We start from the raw sequence: 19,173 nt of genomic DNA on the forward strand, positions 1-19,173 counted from the left end.
GAGAGAGAAAGTTGAAACAGGCGCGTTAACACAGGAGACAGCTCCGCCGCGCACTTCTTCAGCACAATGGCTGGTATTCCATCGGGACCGCTAGCTTTCCGTATATCGAGTGATTGCAGCTCCGCACGCACATCACGTTGCCTGATTTTGATGTCAGGCATCGTGTGGCCACATGAAGGTATTGTTGGCGGCTGCGCACTACAATCATCGATCACAGAGTTGTCGGCAAAGAGTTTAGCCAGGAGGTCGGCTTTCTCCTGCGGACTGTGAGCTAGCGATCCGTCCGGATTTCTGAGCGGTGGCAGCGAAGGTTGGCAGAAATTGTTTTGCACTGACTTGGTCAGACGCCAGAAGCTACGGGAGCCCCTAGGATGCGAAATAAGGTCATGACCAATCTGTACAATGCGCTGTGCATCCGCTCTCGTGTATGCCTTCCTACAGGACTTGGAATTTTTATTGTAGTTTGCTTTCAGTGAGTCAATGTTAGATGCCCCGCTAATGCAGCCGTTGATCCGCGCGCGATATGCCGCCTGCTTAGATGATACAGCGTCGGCACATTCACGCGTGAACCAACGGTTACGCGTACCCCTATTGATGAGATCTGAGCTAGGAATGTAGTATTCCATTCCTAACATGATCTCATCAGCAACAGCAGCGGCACTAGCTGTCGGGTCATTCCCACTGAAGCAACGTTCCTTCCAAGGGACTGACGCATAGTAATCGCGCATACCGTCCCAATCTGCCGACTTATAGTGCCAAACGCGACGTTTGCATACCGCTGATGGCAGCAGCTTGGCCTGTGGCACTTTGGTAGATATAAGGCCGTGATCCGAAGAACCAAGTGGAGCTTGAACCACAACCTGATATTCCACCGGGTGAGAAGTCAGCAGAAGATCCAGTAGAGAAGGCGCTTGCCCATCAATGTCTGGGATCCTGGTGGGCTGATCAACCAGTTGGGTCAAGTCGTGTGTGAGAGCAAAAGCATGAGCAGTTCTTCCAGCATGGTCAGTTTTGAGGGATTTCAACCATGATTCATGGTGAGCATTAAAATCCCCCAAAAACACCAATTCCGCGTTAGGAAACTGCTCTTGCGCAGCATCTGCCACCCGACTAAGATGATCAAATAGTCGGCTTGTCTCCAAGTCACCATTGTGGGATCTGTAGAGGCACACGTAGACTCGACTCTGACGAACCAGGTCCACACGTACCACCAACATGGAGAAGGAGGGGTCCTCCAAGCAGCGCAATCGGTGACAACAAACATCCGCCCTGACGAACAAGCATACTCCGGCTTTCGCTTTAAAAGATTCTTCAAGCATGTAGCCGGGATAGTTAAGGTAGCTGGTGTCGGCAGGGCGGAGTATTTGCGTCTCCGTGAGAAACAACATTGCTGGCCGTGCTGTCTCGAGATGGTGGTGGACAGCGTTGAGGTTAGCGTGGAGTCCTCGGATGTTAGAGAACTCGACCTCAAACAGCGTGGGTATGGTGGGGGTGTGCACCGCTGAACGACCGTTATTCCTTATTTGCGCTACCATTTGGAAATTAGGAAAAGAGACGTGAGGCGAGCGACGTATTGCCACGATAGGGATGGGCAAAGTATGGAGGCGTGTTTTCCCAAATGTTTGCCAGAAAGGAAAATATACTGATCCGCCGGACGGAAGGGCCCCCGAACCCCCCCGGAAGTGGCCGCCGGGACCCCACCTTCCGGTCACCAACCGGCACGACGGTCCACCCCGAGATTATGCGTGGCCTGGTGGGGCAGCCTCGAGAGCTGGTTAGGCACGCTCGGGCCCCTGTACTATGCCACGGGCGGCCAGCGGAACAGCCGTTTCTTCGGGTCTCCCTGTCCGGCAGGTCAATACAGTTTCCCCCGGCATTGGTTCAACTGCCGTCTCCACTGGACCAACACCCATCGCAGCAATACTCGCTCGGGCACTGGCTGTACGCTGGCTGACCTCGAAACGCGGCTGCAAGCCACTTCACGAGTTTTTCACCATGCGTACGGTGGTAACAAGCCAGGCGGATGTTAGCATCCTACCACCAGATGAGCAGATGGTCGCTCAGATATCCCTTAGTCGCCTCTTACGTCACCCATGGGAAAGAGAGGGGCAGTGAAATGTATTCTTTCTCCGTCACTGCACGGAATAAAATATTATTCATAGTAATTAATAAAAGTAAAGGAGAATGGCGAAATTGACGCACCTAATTAAAAAATTAACGAAGCCTCATTCATATACAAGTTTATATAAATTATAATTATAAGTTCATAGGATGTTTGTATAAAAAATATTAAGGCTCTAGAATATGGGAGTGAAAAGATTTTTTTTTTTATAATTTATTAGAAAATTAGTTGCAGTAACGAAACGGCGTCATAGAGATTTTGTTAACATGACAATTGAATTGAAAACTCTTTGTCATTGTTTTTGCTTTCATGTTACTTGTTTGTATTCAATTCAAACGTTTTAACTTTAATGCATTTTTATGGATTTTTAACGACTTTTATTGTATGAGCAAATGTTACCTCTAGAAGGGATATTTGATGACAGCAACCCTGTTACTTTACGTGGTAGAATTAAATTTAGACACATAATAAGTAAGTCCTACACATGAATTACAGTTAATAGAAGGCTGAAAGGAGTGCCATATTAGGCTATTATTGTCACTGTCCCGTAGGTACACGGACAGTAGGCTGCTGCTCACATGTTACGTGCATATTGTGGTATATGGGTTATGCTAGACACCAGAGTTATGTTGCCGCATTCTTAGATAACCTTTTAATTTCATAATTATTGTTGAATAAAATATTATCTAAGAATAAAACTGATAAAAGTTTAAACAAAGAAGAGTATGTGCAGATAAAATTATCGTATCACAAAATAAATCATCATCATATCATCTTAATATATATACATCTTTTTACCGTACTTAAGTAATAACAAAAAAATAAAATGGCTTCAATTTAATAATGTTATAAACAATAAAAATTGTTAAGGTTAATTTTGAATTGGTTGTAAAACCCTAGTAAATCCTATAGGACAATCCAGGGATCTACATTCTTCTCAACAGCTGTTCCAGGTCCCTCTTTGCAGTAATTCAGATTAGAGATTAAATAGACAACATATATTATTATAAATAGAGTTTTATTTAATTAAGCCAAGCATACCAAAATATAAATATAAAGCATACATACGCGTATTTACAAAATACTACCACTGCAATGTTAATCTGTGAAATAAATCTTAGGACTTCATACTTACGTATGTATCTCGCTAGAGAGATAAAGCCTATATTATACTTATTTATATAAATATTATTCCATACAATTGAACAATAATCTCTATCCGTACTTGGTACATTAATAATTTTAGGTTATCTTTTACTTTTAGCTTTTTTCTCCTACTTTTTTAGAATTACTTACCATTGCTTTTTTTGGTTTTGTCAAGTAAAAACATTAAAAATAAAACTGTCACTAAGTTTCCATGTTGTACGTTATCAGTGGGTTTCAAAATGTATGCATTCTGTCCATTTTCCTTTGCTACTTTTTAACATCAAAATGAAAAGAACGATCATAAAGTGACAATATTAAAAAGTGCTTATTTTTATAAAACTTTTAAACTAAAATACAGGAACCAATAGTGTCCCATTTATATGTAGTATATATTTTGAGATTTTGCTTATTATGGGTAACTCGACTTATAAATATTAATTTGATTTTAAAAGAATAAACAAATTAAATAAAGTTAAGAATTTGTCCATAAACTTTTACGTAAATGTTTTTTTATTTTATTTTGGTAAATAAAAAAAAACGAAATAAATGTTTAAGCTATTTAAAGAAAGCTGGCGTATGTCTCAACTCACTAGTTTCAGAGCAATTACCCTTTTCTTCACGCTGTTTGCTTCACTACAGCAGAAATGTATTGAACCCTACTTCTCGTTGTAATTACGTTTAAATTAAAAAAAAAAAGATAGGATGGAACAATTGAACAAAGCATTTAAAAAATAATTAAAAAATTGTGAATATTTATTTACTTGCTACTACTTACTAATATATGTTTATATAGCACATACATAATATTATGTAGCCTAGGTAGGCAGTAGGCCATTGCGTAGATTTTTTTCTTTAAATTTAAAAAGCACATCAAAATAAATTAATTTACTAGTTAACACACAAAAATTTTAATTTTGGTTTAATTCCGTAACAACAATGATGCAACCAACAACAATAGCAATAATAAGAAAAAGAAAATAATAAACTGGTAGTTAAATGGTATATTTACTACCAGTTTCCACCTGCGGCTTTACCCGCATGAGTGGAGACACCATATTCCTCTGTATCCTTAACAACGTGTATACAAAATATCATGGTGATCGGGTGTGTACACAAACACGGATAAATAAACCAATTCACTTTAACATTTCTAATATTAGGATGAAAGACTGCAATAGTTCTGTGAAAAATCTTAATGCGAAATGCGAAAATAATAGAATGCTTTTTAAATAGTCCAAAGACATTTCACGATACATTTCGTTCATGTATAAATAAAATTTTAATACTTGACCACATGAAAATAGTTTCGTAATCCAAAAATAAAGCATATTGCTTAGTCTTCCCTTCTGCGCAATGCGGCTAATACAATACGATTACATATATTTTTTGGTATTATTATATTGGCTTGAATTGATATCAGTGAGATGTAATGCTAATAATCCAGTCATATTTGGGGTTTCACCTCGTAATTGGAGATAGTCAGCTATAAACTTGTATAAACTTTATTTTGACTTACATTTGATTATTTAGAATTATATATTTATCAATAATTTATAGACTTTGTGCGGCGTGTTTTTAATAGGGACTACCGGTTGACCTCGAATAGTATTCTAAATAGTTAAACTCTGCGCGTTCTTTGCCCTCTATTCGAAACGCTTCTAGATATAAAAAAAATTCAAATCAAAGTTGTAGAAAATTTAATCCTCTATAATATTTGTAATAGATACAAATAGCATTAAACCCATAGGAAACGAGACATTTGCAAAAAATGTGTAAAAAAAAGTTTTTTTTACCTTTAACCTTAGAAACCGGTAATCGCGGCCACTCTACGATAAGTAGGTTTTGAGACAAGTATGAGCCAAAAAAAGGGTGTATACAGGTTTATAGCTGACTATCTCCAATTCCGAGATACTTGCCCTATTTTGACTAATATGACTGAACTAACTAATCTGCCGTATATTGCCTAACCGAGCAAGGTTAACGAGGTTTTTTTTTTATTTAATATTCACCGAGAGGGCAAATGACTTCTCCACTGATGGTAAGTAGAGTTCAAACGCGACGACGGCCAGTACAGACAGGAAGAATGTTCTGCACTAGCCGCCTTCGCCTTGCCGACCCGTAAGATGCCTCTTCACGCCTCGTTTGGAGGAACCCGGGTTGTAGGAGGAGGGGAACACGTGAGCTGGTAAGGAATTTCATTTTTTGGAAGTGCGACAAAGGAAGGAGTTGCCAATATTCTTTGTGCACGATGGAATTGATGTCACAGTTAGGCGGTGACATCGAGAGCCAGCTCGCGTAGATTTATGAAGGAAGGGGAAAGCAGGAATTAGAGAGAATAATTCCTCAGAGCACTCGCCGTGATACAGTCGATAGAAAGCGCTCAGCGCTGCTATCTCTCGACGCAATTGTAAAGGTTCAAGGGTGTTTGTGACCTTTACGTCACCAACAATGCGCACTGCACGTCGCTACAACCGATCCAAGGCCTCGAGTAGGTACTTAGCGGAGCCATCGCAAAGGTGCGAGCAATATTCCACGCAAGACCGTACCTGTGTTTTATATAACAGGCACAGTTGTTGTGGCGTGAAAAAACGCCGCACCTTGTTCAGAACTCCGAGTTTCCGTGAAGCTGTTTTTATAATAGCCTCGATGTCATTCCTTGGACTAAGGTCGCAGTGAACGTCAATCCCCAGCATGGCGATCTTGCTTTGTATCACCAGCGGAGTACCACAGAGGGAGAGAAGAGGGGAAAATGTTGACTTTTTCGCAGTGAGAGCGCATACCTGTGTTTTCTTGGCATTAAGCTCAACTAGATTATCAGGGCCTCATTTGGCGAGGAGTTCTAATGTCCTATCGAGTTCAATGACAAGATCCTTCCGCCTCTCTTTAATTTCCGCTCGCCCAGCCACTGCGCGTCCGTGGTATCCACCATGCACTGTACTATCGTCTGCATAGCAATGTATGTTCCCAAGAGAGAGCATATCATTGATATCCAAAAGAAAGAGTGTGGGAGATAGCACAGATCCCTGGGGGACCCCAGCATTCACTACATAGAATTTTGAAGCGCAACCGTCAACTAAAACACGAAGGCTACGCTTGTGTAGGAAGCTGGCAATCCAGGTGCATAGCTGAACAGGCAGACCATATGCCAGTAGCTTGGAGAAAAGACTTCTGTACCAGGCCCTGTCGAAAGCCTTGGAGATATCGAGGCTAGGCCAACGATTCTCCATGCTTGTCGATAGCTTCACCCCAGAGGTGTGTTACGTACGCTAGAAGATCACCTGTGGACCATTTTGGTCGAAACCCGTACTGACGATCATTAATTAGACAGTGATCTTCTAGGTAATGGATCAGTTGGTTGTTTAGAATCCGTTCCATCACCTTACAAAGTACTGAGGTGATAGCTATTGGTCGATAATTTGCCGGGTCAGACCGATCCCCTTTTTTGGAAACCACATCCCGAAGAGAGAGAAAATTGGAACAGGCGCGTTTACACAGGAGTCAGCTCCGCCGCGCACTTCTTCAGCACTATGGCTAGCTTTCCGTATATCAAGTGATTGCAGCTCCGCACGCACATCACGTTGCCTGATTTTGATGTCAGGCATCGTGTGGCCACATGAAGGTATTGTTGGTGGCAGCGCACTACAATCATCGATCACGGAGTTATCGGCAAAGAGTTTAGCCAGGAGATCGGCTTTCTCTTGCGGACTGTGAGCGAGCGATCCGTCTGAATTTCTGAGCGGTGGTAGCGAAGGTTGGCAGAAATTGTTTTGCACAGACTTGGTCAGACGCCAGAAGCTATGGGAGCCCCTAGGATGCAAAATAAGGTCGTGACCAATCTGTACAATGCGCTGTGCATCCGCTCTCGTGTATGCCTTCCTACAGGACTTGGAATTTTTATTGTAGTTTGCTTTCAGTGAGTCAATGTTATGCCCCGCTAATGCAGCCGTTGATCCACTCGCGATATGCCGCCTGCTTAGATGATACAGAATCGGCACATTCACGAGTGAACCAACGGTTACGCGTACTTTTGTTGACGAGATCTGAGCTAGGAATGTAGTATTCCATTCCCAACATGATCTCACTAGCAACAGCAGCGGCACTAGCTGTCGGGTCATTCCCACTGAAGCAACGTTCCTTCCAAGGGACCGACGCATAGTAATCGCGCATACCGTCCTATTCTGCCGACTTATAGTGCCAAATGCGACGTTTGCATACCGCTAGAGGCGGCAGCTTGGCCTGTGGCACTTAGGTAGATATAAGACTGTTATCCGAAGAACCAAGTGGAGCCTGAACCACAACCTGATATTCCACCGGGTGAGAAGTCAGCAGAAGTTCCAGTAAAGAAGGTGCTTGCCCATCAATGTCTGGGATCCTGGTGGGCTGATCAACCAGTTGGGTCAAGTCATGTGTGAGAGCAAAAGCATGAGCAGTCCTTCCAGCATGGTCAGTTTTGAAGGATTTCAACATGATTCATGGTGAGCATTAAAATCCCTCAAAAACACCAATTCCGCGTTAGGAAACTGCTCTTGCGCAGCATCTGCCACCCGACTAAGATGGTCAAATAATTGGCTTGTCTCCAAGTCACCATTGTGGGATCTGTAGAGGAACAAGTAGACTCGACTCTGACGAACCAGGTCCACACGTACCACCAACATGGAGAAGGAGGGGTCCTCCAAGCAGCGCAGTCGGTGACAGCAAACATCCGTCCTGACGAACAAGCATACTCCTTTCGCTTTGAAAGATTCTTCAAGCATGTAGCCGGGATGATTAAGGTGGCTGGTATCGGCAGGACGGAGTATTTGTGTCTCCGTGAGAAACAACATTGCTGGCCGAGCTGTCTCGAGATGGTGGTGGACAGCGTTGAGGTTAGCGTGGAGTCCACGGATGTTAGAGAACTCGATCTCAAACAGCGTGGGTATGGTGGGGGTGTGCACCGCTGTACGACCGTTATTTCTGTAATGCGCTACCATTTGGGGAAAAAAAAGTGGAAAAGAGACGTGAAGCGAGCGACGTATTGCCACGATATGGATAGGCAAAGTGTGGAGGCGTGTTTCTCCAAGTGGTTGCCAAAAGGAAAAATACACTGACCCGCCGGACGGAAGGGCCCCCGAACCTCCCCGGAAGTGGCCGCCGGTCACCAACCGGCACGACGGTCCACCCCGAGATTATGCGTGGCCTGGTGGGGCAGCTTCGCGAACTGGTTAGGCAAGCTCGGGTCCCTGTACTATGCCACGGGTGACCAGCGGAACAGCCGTTTCTTCGAGTCTCCCTGTCCGGCAGGTCAATACAGTTTCCCCCGGCATTGGTTCAACAGCCGTCTCCACTGGACCAACATCCATCGCGGCAATGCTCGCTCGGGCACTGGCTGTACGCTGGCTGACCTCGAAACGCGGCTGCAAGCCACTTCACGAGTTTTTCCCCATGCGTACGGTGGTAACAAGCCAGGCGGATGTTTATTATCCTACCACCAGATGAGCAGATGGTCACTCAGATATCCCTTAGTCGCCTCTTACGACACCCATGGGACAGAGAGGGGCAGTGAAATGGATTCTTTCTCCGCCACTGCATGGATATAATACCTCTACATTTTTTTTACTTAGTCATCACAAGCAAATACGTTAAAAGGCCAGATGTTTTACAAAGTAATAACTACATAACTCTTTGTGTTGTATTTACTAGGACAATAAAGTTAAAAATAACTTGTTTGCAAATAGCAACTATAAAAGTTACGCACTGTGAATTTACGTCGAAAAAAATCATAAAATATCACAAAAGTTTTTTTAACGTTATTTTTACACAACACATTTCAAAACATTACAAAACCCATGTTATCAGCATCACGTCAATTTTTTAATAATAAAGCAGTGCATATAAATCTGTTTCAAGTTTCTCGTTTTCCTCAAAATATGACTGAAATGCATTTAAAAATCCTCTTTTGTTTCCGCGATTCTCAATTTGCCTGACGTTCGTTTCTGACGGGCAATTTGTAACGCGATGTAAACTGAAGCTTGCTTGTTAAATAAACCACGTATTCGTGTCTTTGTGATAGTATTTGGAAGAATCAGAATATTCCATTTCATTCATGAATAAACACAATTCTTTTCCATATACATATTATTGAAAAATTTAAATTAAATAAATAATATATTTTTTTTAATAAAATATAACATTTTTGGTTTTAAATAACTAGTCTAAATTAAACGGCAACATCAGATACTGTTTATAATGATAAGCAAATTTCACATTTTTATTTAGTAAAAGGGAGAAAAAATATGCAATTGGCATTTAGAGCTTTAGGGCGTTTATAAAAACAGTTAATGAATATATAAATCTTATTTTGCTTTGTAAGGTGTAGAAATATATAGATATTACAATTGACATAAAATATAATATATAACAATTAATATGCTGACTTTATGGGTAATTTCACCTATGGTTCATATTTTCTTAGGAAGCTTTAGCTTTGACGAAGGGACGTAATGCCTCAGGTGAGAAAACAGATTCTCTGTTGTATGTCGTAATATAAGTAAAATTTATTTCTCTACATTTCGACGACTCAGTTAAACAACTAATCTAAAACCGGTAAAGGATTAACGAAGAAATTTCTACAATTTTGTTCGTTGTGACGATCTATCGATCCTTCGAATTTTAGCCAGTGTGACATTGACAAAATAATCTATGCACTGTTGCGACAAATAGAAGCCCATAAGTAATTTAAATATAATATGGTAATTCAATCAAAAATCCGTAATAGCTGAGTGGTTAGAATACGTAATTTTTAACCAATGATTGCGAGTTCTAACCCAGGGAACACTGAATTTTCATATGCGTGACTTGTGTTTATAATTCATCTTGTGCTTGGCAGAGTATGTCAAATCGTGTATGTGTCGGTTTCTCCAAACTTTCTCCTCGAAAAGGAGAGGAGGGCTTTTACGTTTTTTACAATTCAAAAGTATTAATAAATGAGAATGATATATCATTACATTATCATATTGCCAATTTGTATTGATGGACGAATAACCTTCCTTCTTCAGAAGGCGGCTTTTTCGCAGTATTGGTATATTAAGTGTTATCACTACTGCTTAATACATTTCATTTCAAACACATGTAAGATTTATATACATAGGTTCAAAGAATATATATCATAAGTATAGATAGAAAAGGAATGGAAAGGAAGACGGTATGATGTAAAACATACGGAATACCAGAATTTGTTCCAACAGTAATATTTTATTCATATGACGTATGAAATAAAGATATCGATATGTACATACGTTTACATTTAAAAAAGCTAAAGTATAAAAATGTTTATTAAGTTGCTTAAACAATTTATGTAATTTAAAAAATTCTGTGCGATTTGGTTTCTTCGAATATTGACAGAAAAAATGTAAATGTTAAAACAAGTTTTAAAATCTGAATATAATATTGTTTTGGAGGAAACTGTTTGATTAGCTTGTACGCCTACCAGGAAAATCATCAGCGTTCCCTCAAAAAACGGGAAATTAAATAGGAGCAAAAAAAATTCAGTCACTTTTTCTGTTTGGCTTTTACAGAATCACAATTAATTATTTCTTTCTTATTTTCATACGATTTTTTGTATTATTTTTCATCGCTTACATCGCCAATACGCCACCGACCTTGGGAAATAAGATGTTATGTTACTTGTGCCTGAAATTACACTGGCTCACTCACCCTGCAACGCGGAACAGAACAATATCAAGTACTGCTGTGATGCTGTAGATGAGTGGGTGGTACCTATACCCTACCATCATAAAGCCCTACCACCAGTAATTATATTTTAAAACACATCATTAAGCGGTACCGATATTTATTATAGAATATCTAACGAATTGTATATATTCCAATGTTGTAGTCATAATAGTATAAAGTTGCTAAGTTAAAATTTTGTTTCACGAGTATCTTTTCGGGAAGAATTGCAAAGAATAATAGATGAAAAAGTTGTGTATACATTTTATATTTTTGGGAATTTCCATTCTAAATTCAACAAGCACCAAACGCGCCTCGTGTCCGTCACTGCATGCATAAATGTATGCCTTTATGCAAAATGTAACTTACTGAATAAAATATATCGGTTTTTTTTATCATTGGGAAGTGGGTCAATTTTGGAATCTTATAAATGAAAATACACGTTATTAAAGAACGCAACTTAAGAGCACTTTTGAATTCATGTTAGTTTAAAGATTTGTTTTTTTTTTTTTTATTTTGTTAAGCAACCACAATTAATAATACAGCTACTGTAATCAATTGTATTTACTAACAATTTATTAAAAAAAAAAATTTTTAATCCTACTGAAATATAGAAAAGATGTCACTAAGGGTAGAAATAAATTTCTATATCTAAGGTTGCATCATAATATATTAGGGAAAATATATAGAAGAATAATTTTGGTGTCTGAGTTATGAAATTATATTATATCAGTCGAAATACGTTAAATAGAAATTTTGAAAGAGTTATTTAGTATGCAACGTGATTTTTAAGATTTCAAAATTATAACTTAAGATGAAACGTGACTAATTAACTAAATTATACGAACTTTGCTGTAAATAATCTTTGTAAAATAATGATATTAAGCGAGGTTATAATATGATAGCAGACTTGACAAATTAATAATAAAATATAAAACAAGAATTAAGTATTTTTATTAAGATATTAATTAATAACGATTTAATGAACGACTCTAATTAAAGGGTCTGTTTAAGATTTAGATATATAGACAGATTTAGAAGAATTATTCTTAACTTTTAATATACACAGATATTGGGTGAGTTGCGTTTCTGGTGGGTATTTCGAAAATTATAATAGCTGTCCTGAGATTCCGTCAATGACTTTTTTCACGTCAATCCCGTTACTTATATACTCATGACATTTAAATACATATTAAATACACACTTTTTAAAATTGAAAGTAAGAGGCAGACTTGCAGATGGACTACCTTTTTTTTCACGCTGGAAAAACGCATTACTTGTTTCCTCCACGGGAACAGTAGGGGGGGGGGGGTATGTGGGGCTCACCGGTGTTCTAGGCGGCGAGTGCTAATTTTACTATGATAAAGCTTAAGCCATAGGTTGAGCTTAAGCCATAGATTGTAGTTGAAATGTTTGACAAATTATAATATTGTAATATTAAATTTTGTTTGAGCTGTCAGATACATGAAAATGTTTTGCACTCAATTACCTATGTAGTCCGTTTTGAGTTCAGACCACAGGATTGATTATGTCAAAAGATACGAGCCTGATGTGGCTGTGGATTAGTTCGTAATTACACTATTTAAAAATATATGTTTATGTTTACAGTTTATTGTACAACTTTTGAAAAAAAAAGCCGAGATGGCCCAGTGGTAAGAACGCGTGAATTTTAACCGCTGATCGTGGGTTCAAGCCCGGTCAAGCACCACTGAATTTTCATGTGCTTAATTTTTGATTATAATTCATCTCGTGCTTTACGGTGAAGGAAAACATCGTGAGGAAATCTGATTGTGTCTAATTTTACTGAAATTCTGCCACATGCGTATTCAGAGAAGCAGCGTGGTGGAATAAGCTCCAAACCTCCAAAAAGGGAGAGGAGGCCTTCAGCCCAGCAGTGGGACATTTTTTTTTATAGAATAGGAAGGTGGACGAGCATATGGGCCACCTGATGGTAAGTGGTCTCCAAACGCCCTTAGACATTGGCATTGTAAGAAATGTCAACCATCGCTTATAGCCAATGCGCCACCAACCTTGGGAACTAAGATTTTATGTCCCTTGTGCCTGTAATTACACTGGCTTACTCACCCTTCAAACCGGAACACAACAATATCAAGTACTGCTGTTTTGCGGTAGAATATCTGATGAGTGGGTGGTACCTACCCAGACGAGCTTGCACAAAGCCCTACCACCAGTACCACATTCACAGGCTGTTACAGATTACGGTACATCTTTTGAAAATTTTTAAAAATGTATATTTTATCCTAAAGGCTGGATAAGTAAAGATATCTAAATAAACTTAGGATTTATAAATTTCATGCGATATTTAGCTCTGCACTATAGCTCAGCTCAGCTGAGACACAAACAGTTCTTCAATAATATATCATTATTTTATTTTTATTTCATAAAACTACGCTATTTCACTTATACAGTTTCACTAAATGATTATTTATTCTTCTACCATTGCATAGATCATTCCAGTCTTCCGAAATTTTAGAACGTGGGCGATATAGGAGCCGAGTAAGATTTTTTTTGTTAAAAGCATCCATCAGTCGCGCACATAGACGCCTAAAGTTTGTTATTGTTGCGGGAAAAACCCACTAGCGAACGCATTCTTAAAGAGCGTTGCCGTCATCATGCGGGTGGCCGACCTATAACTCGCCAAATCCGTTTTTTATGTAAGTTACATTGCGCCGAAACCCAAATAAATAGAATAAGGGCTAACGAATGATAAATCAAGAGTTAAGCCGTCTAGAATATCTTATTATTATGAAGTTACTTCTAGAAATTTATTTTATACTAATGTAAGAAAAAAATAATCTTAAAAATTTATCATATATCTGAGAACAGTTTAGCTATCTTGTACTTACTGTATGAAAGTTATTATATCTCTATGAATTTATGGATAAGACATGTAGTTTATTAGTAATTCGTAATAAAAAAGCATTAATTCATTTCTTGTTTTATTATTGAAATAGACTTTCCAATTTTATTGTATAAGCAAATAGTAGTCTATTTATAAAGTGTGAACTAAAAAACTGTATATCCGTAGATAGTATAAACATCGTGCAGTTTTATTGTAGCGATTTAAGTAAGTGTATTTAGTGACGTTTCTTGTTGAGAATTGTATGCTGTAGTGAAATCAACATATATTCTTTCTACAACATATAACTATACTAGCTGACCCAGCAAACGTTGTTCTGTTTATAAATTATATCTACTGAATATTGTGATTTTTAAATATAAAGTAACAAATTTATTGTAAGTGTGTGGGTATGGGATCTATGACAGAAAAAAGAAAGGAGCGCTGTAGACGATAACCGCCGATAAAAACAAAAAAAAAAACACCAACCATTCATTTTCTCAATTCAATTTATTTCATTAATGTAATGGAAATATTCATTATTTGATTAAAAGTTAAATGTAAAGTGAAAACAGTAATATATTTTTATCCTAAAGTATTTAATTAATTTCGAAGAGCAATTGAGTGTACGATATTTTTTGTCAATCTCTCTTTAGCCAACACGAATAAGCTCGATGGTTTGCCTACCCAAGAACATGCCACGTTTGCCATTTGCAAATCTAAGCCACAAACGGGCATAGTTAAGTCGCTACTTATTGATTGTCATTATACATATATGCATAAAGCACCACCCTAGGAATTTTAATGCGTTTATTTATTATTGTTTTCTTAGGTTATGTCTACGGATTTTGTGTGTGTGAGTAGTGGCTCATCGTACATTTGTCCCACATTATGAGACAGAACTTTTGAAAAAGGTGGTTCGTTATTTGTTTTCTTTATAATATTGGTAAATGTTCATCCCCACCCATATACATTGGTACTATAAAAATATTAAGCATTCCTTACATTGCGAATGCGCCACCAACCTTGGGAACTAAATTCTCCCTTGTGCCTGTAGTTACACTGGCTCCATTGCCCTTTAAGCCGGAACAACATTTTCAATTAAACAGACAAATTGAATTACTGCTAAATATTTTTTTAAATATAGTTTTTACACAACTCGAGATGATGATTTATTTCACACAAACTATATAAACAAACATAATCCGTTCAAAGGTGGCGCTGTTAACTGAATTCAAATGAAATTAAGTTTTACTCATTGCATTAAATAATTAAATTTGATTCACAATAATGATATTATTTCTAAATTTTATTTTGAATATTGTCAAAGTAATTTAAACCCTTTTACAATAAATTAATCATCAAAAATGTCTTTAAAAGTTTCAAGATCAAGATATACCGATAATGTATTTGATCTTTTAGTATTTTACCAACCTTTTTAATATAATAAAACACGTTTATATTTCTTATAAATTAAATAAATCGTTTAATATTTTGCAAATTTTTAAATGTCGAAATGACGCGACGCTTCTCGTAAATGACGTAGACGAAAGTTCGATGAGGTTCACTATAAATAATTATTTTGATATTGTTCATACAAAAACACTAAAATCGTGATTACAAAATGTGATCATATGTTAGGGGAGTGAAAATTTTTGATTATATGTATTTTTTATGCTTAATCAAAATAAAATACAAATTAAAAAAAAATGTCAAAAAAATAGAAAAAAAAATCTGCATAGGGACACCCTTATCAGGTAGCGGTATGAAATATACTTTACGACCTATTCTCATACCTCCCAAATATACATAACAAATTTCATAAAAAAATATCGAGCCGTTTCAGAGGAGTTCGACTACAAACACCTCGACACGAGATTTTTATATATTACATTTAAATTTGTAATTTAGAATTAAATACGTTATTTAGAAAAAAAAATGATCAATCTGCCTAGACTTTATACTTTGCTAATACTTAAAATAACCGGTGTTAGTACTAAATATACTGAATGTTGATATAAATTCATTTTTAAGTAAATAAAAAAAGCTCATCAGTTTGCCTTTATTTTTGTTTTGTCTAATGCTAAGTGCTTACACTCTGATATTGACATTGCGAGAAATATAAAATTCTTACATCGCCAATTTGTTGCCATGAGATCTGATATAACTATATATATCCTATACGTATTATTATTCAATTAAGTGTAATCACAGGCAGATGCAGCTATTTACATACCTCTTCAACCGGAAAATGTACTAATGACTAGATTACTGTAACTATTCTATCAGTTCACCAAAAGATTTTAGATTTTATAGAATGAATGAGAGGTACCACTCTAAATCTGAATTTGCTGAATTCTCCGAGTTCCCCAGGAGTTTTTTGGCAAAAAATAAATTATAAATATTTATTTTTTATTTTTTAGTAGGGCTTTGTGCAAGCCCGTTTGAGTAGGTATCACCCACTCATCATTTATTCAACCGCAAAACAGCAATATTTAGTATTGTTGTGTTGCGGTTTGAAGGGTGTGTGGGTCAGTATAACTAAAAGCACAAGGGACATTACTTCTTAGCTTTCAATGTTTTTGGCGCATTGTCGATGTAAGGAATGATTAATTTATCTTACAGCGCCATATTTATGGGCGATAGTGACCATTTACTACCAGGTGACCCAGCTGTCCATCCGCCTTCCTACTATAAAAAAATAATTCAAATTTGCAGTATGAAATATTTTATTTCATACTTCAATTATATAATATTTCGAGTTTCCATTTATTTCAAGTTCTTTATTATGTCTGTAGCATCTCTGTAACCACCTACAACATTTTTGCATAAAAGTAATGATGCACTCCATTCCATGCAAATTATGATTTAAATGTTCATCTGTATTTTTTGTTTCAGATTTTATTTATTTTTCACAAGGTTTTTCATACCAAATAAATAACTCAAGACGAATTTACCTAAGTTTTAATTTTAATTTAACATCACGACAAATATTATATTTAAACAGCCTTACAGACAGATTAAACATCTCCTTTTTGTCATCATTGATTTGATTTGAAAGAAAGTTACAATACTAATCTCAACTAAAGCAACATTTATAAGTAAAGTCGTAAGTTGTTAGCGAAATAAAATTGTATTATTTTAAAGTTTACATCGATGTATGGAGATGTTTACTCTTAGCAGTAAACTTGAGAGCATAGATTTAAAGTGATTCGCGAAAACATTACCCTTGTGCTGGTTGCAAACAAAAGCCCCGGGGAAAGCCATTAGCTATTACCGTCTTCTTATCGAAACAACAAAACGACTTTCAGCATAGAGTTTTCGTTGGCTTTCTTTTGTGAGATATCTTATTTTGATAAATATAAAGAGGATACATTTAATCTTATATTTATTAGTGTTCAATAAAATGACACTAACATATAATAATTACTTCCAATGGACCGTCCTAATCTGCCGACTTATAGTGCCAAACGCGACGTTTGCATACCGATAGTGGCAGCAGCTTGGCCTGTGGCACTTTGGTAGATATAAGACTGTGATCCGAAAAACCAAGTGGAGCCTGAACCACAACCTGATATTCCACCGGGTGAGAAGTCAGCAGAAGGTCTAGTAGAGAAGGTGCTTGCCAATCAATGTCTGGGATCCTGGTGGGCTGATCAACCAGTTGGGTCAAGTCATGTATGAGAGCAAAAGCATGAGCAGTCCTTCCAGCATGGTCAGTTTTGAGGGATTTCAACCATGATTTATGGTGAGCATTAAAATCCCTCAAAAACACCAATTCCGCGTTAGGAAACTGCTCTTGTGCAGCATCTGCCACCCGACGAAGATGGTCAAATAATCGGCTTGTCTCCAAGTCACCATTGTGTTTCCCCAAGTGGTTGCCAAAAGGGAAAATACACTGACCCGCCGGACGGAAGGGCCCCCTAACCCCCCCGGAAGTGGCTGCTGGGACCCCACCTTCCGGTCACCAACCGGCACGACGGTCCACCCCGAGATTATGCGTGGATTGGTGGGGCAGCCTCGCGAGCTGGTTAGGCAAGCTCGGGCTCCTGTACTATGCCACGGGTGGCCAGCGGAACAGCCGTTTCTTCGGGTCTCCCTGTCCGGCAGGTCAATACAGTTTCCCCCGGCATTGGTTCAACAGCCGTCTCCACTGGACCAACATCCATCGCGGCAATGCTCGCTCGGGCACTGGCTGTACGCTGGCTGACCTCGAAACGCGGCTGCAAGCCACTTCACGAGTTTTTCCCCATGCGTACGGTGGTAACAAGCCAGGCGAATGTTTATCATCTTAACACCTGATGAGCAGATGGTCACTCAGATATCCCTTAATCGCCTCTTACGACACCCATGGGACAGAGAGGGGCAGTGAAATGTATTCTTTCTCTGCCACTGCACGGATAAAAACATTGTATTAATACGAACAGTTACAACTTATGTATTTAACTTATATAGAATTATTAAGATAAATGATATTTGATACGTACAATGTTGATTTATTGTTATTACAAGTTCTATTATAATCATAATAACCACATAAAGGACAGTATTCAAATGATAGCATAAATTGTTTATTCATTGGCCTTAAATCCGTACTATCGTAGAGATTCGCCCACAACGGCTGTGTTTGAATTATTTTGACCATAACTCATGACTAAATAGCTGGTGAAACTTGTAAATAGTGTTTGGAGCTATTATATCATAATTTAGATACTATAAATCGCATAATTGCACGCATGATTTGTAATTTAGTATTCGAATTTAATTTATTAAGAAAAACTTTACAGTGGTATAAAAAGGTACTAGCAACTAGTCTTCACTTACTTAACTATGATGACAGGCATTGTATAAAAGATAACTACTCAAGACAGGTTAAATTTTTTCAAACCTTCATCGTTACCTTACATGAGTAAGTAAATGTTTATTTCAAGATTAAAAGAGAGGTAAAAATGAGGCAAATATTTAGTCCCTTCAGTCTGGGTCTATTTTAGTCTAATGATAACGATTGAAATAAAAGTACTATGACATTTATTTATTTACATTTAAGAGTAAAAAATTAGCAAATTTGCTTTGTGGGGTACAAATTTTGATTTTATTAATTATCATATTATGTGAAAGAACTATTCCATATTTTTTAGAATAATTTGTAAAATATGTGCAACGTGAAAAAAATACAATAGCACCAATCTTTAGATAAAAAGAAGCATAGAAATGTCTCAGCGTGCGCCGTGAGTGGTATTTAGGGGACGCGCAGGTGACTTCAGGAATTTAGGTGACTCTAAACGCGCTCTTAATATAGACAAAGAGATGGGCATAGGAAGAACAAATTGGCACAGTA

This window comes from Nymphalis io, chromosome 14 (assembly GCF_905147045.1).
Source record: "Nymphalis io chromosome 14, ilAglIoxx1.1, whole genome shotgun sequence".
In the NCBI taxonomy this organism is placed as follows: domain Eukaryota; kingdom Metazoa; phylum Arthropoda; class Insecta; order Lepidoptera; family Nymphalidae; genus Nymphalis; species Nymphalis io.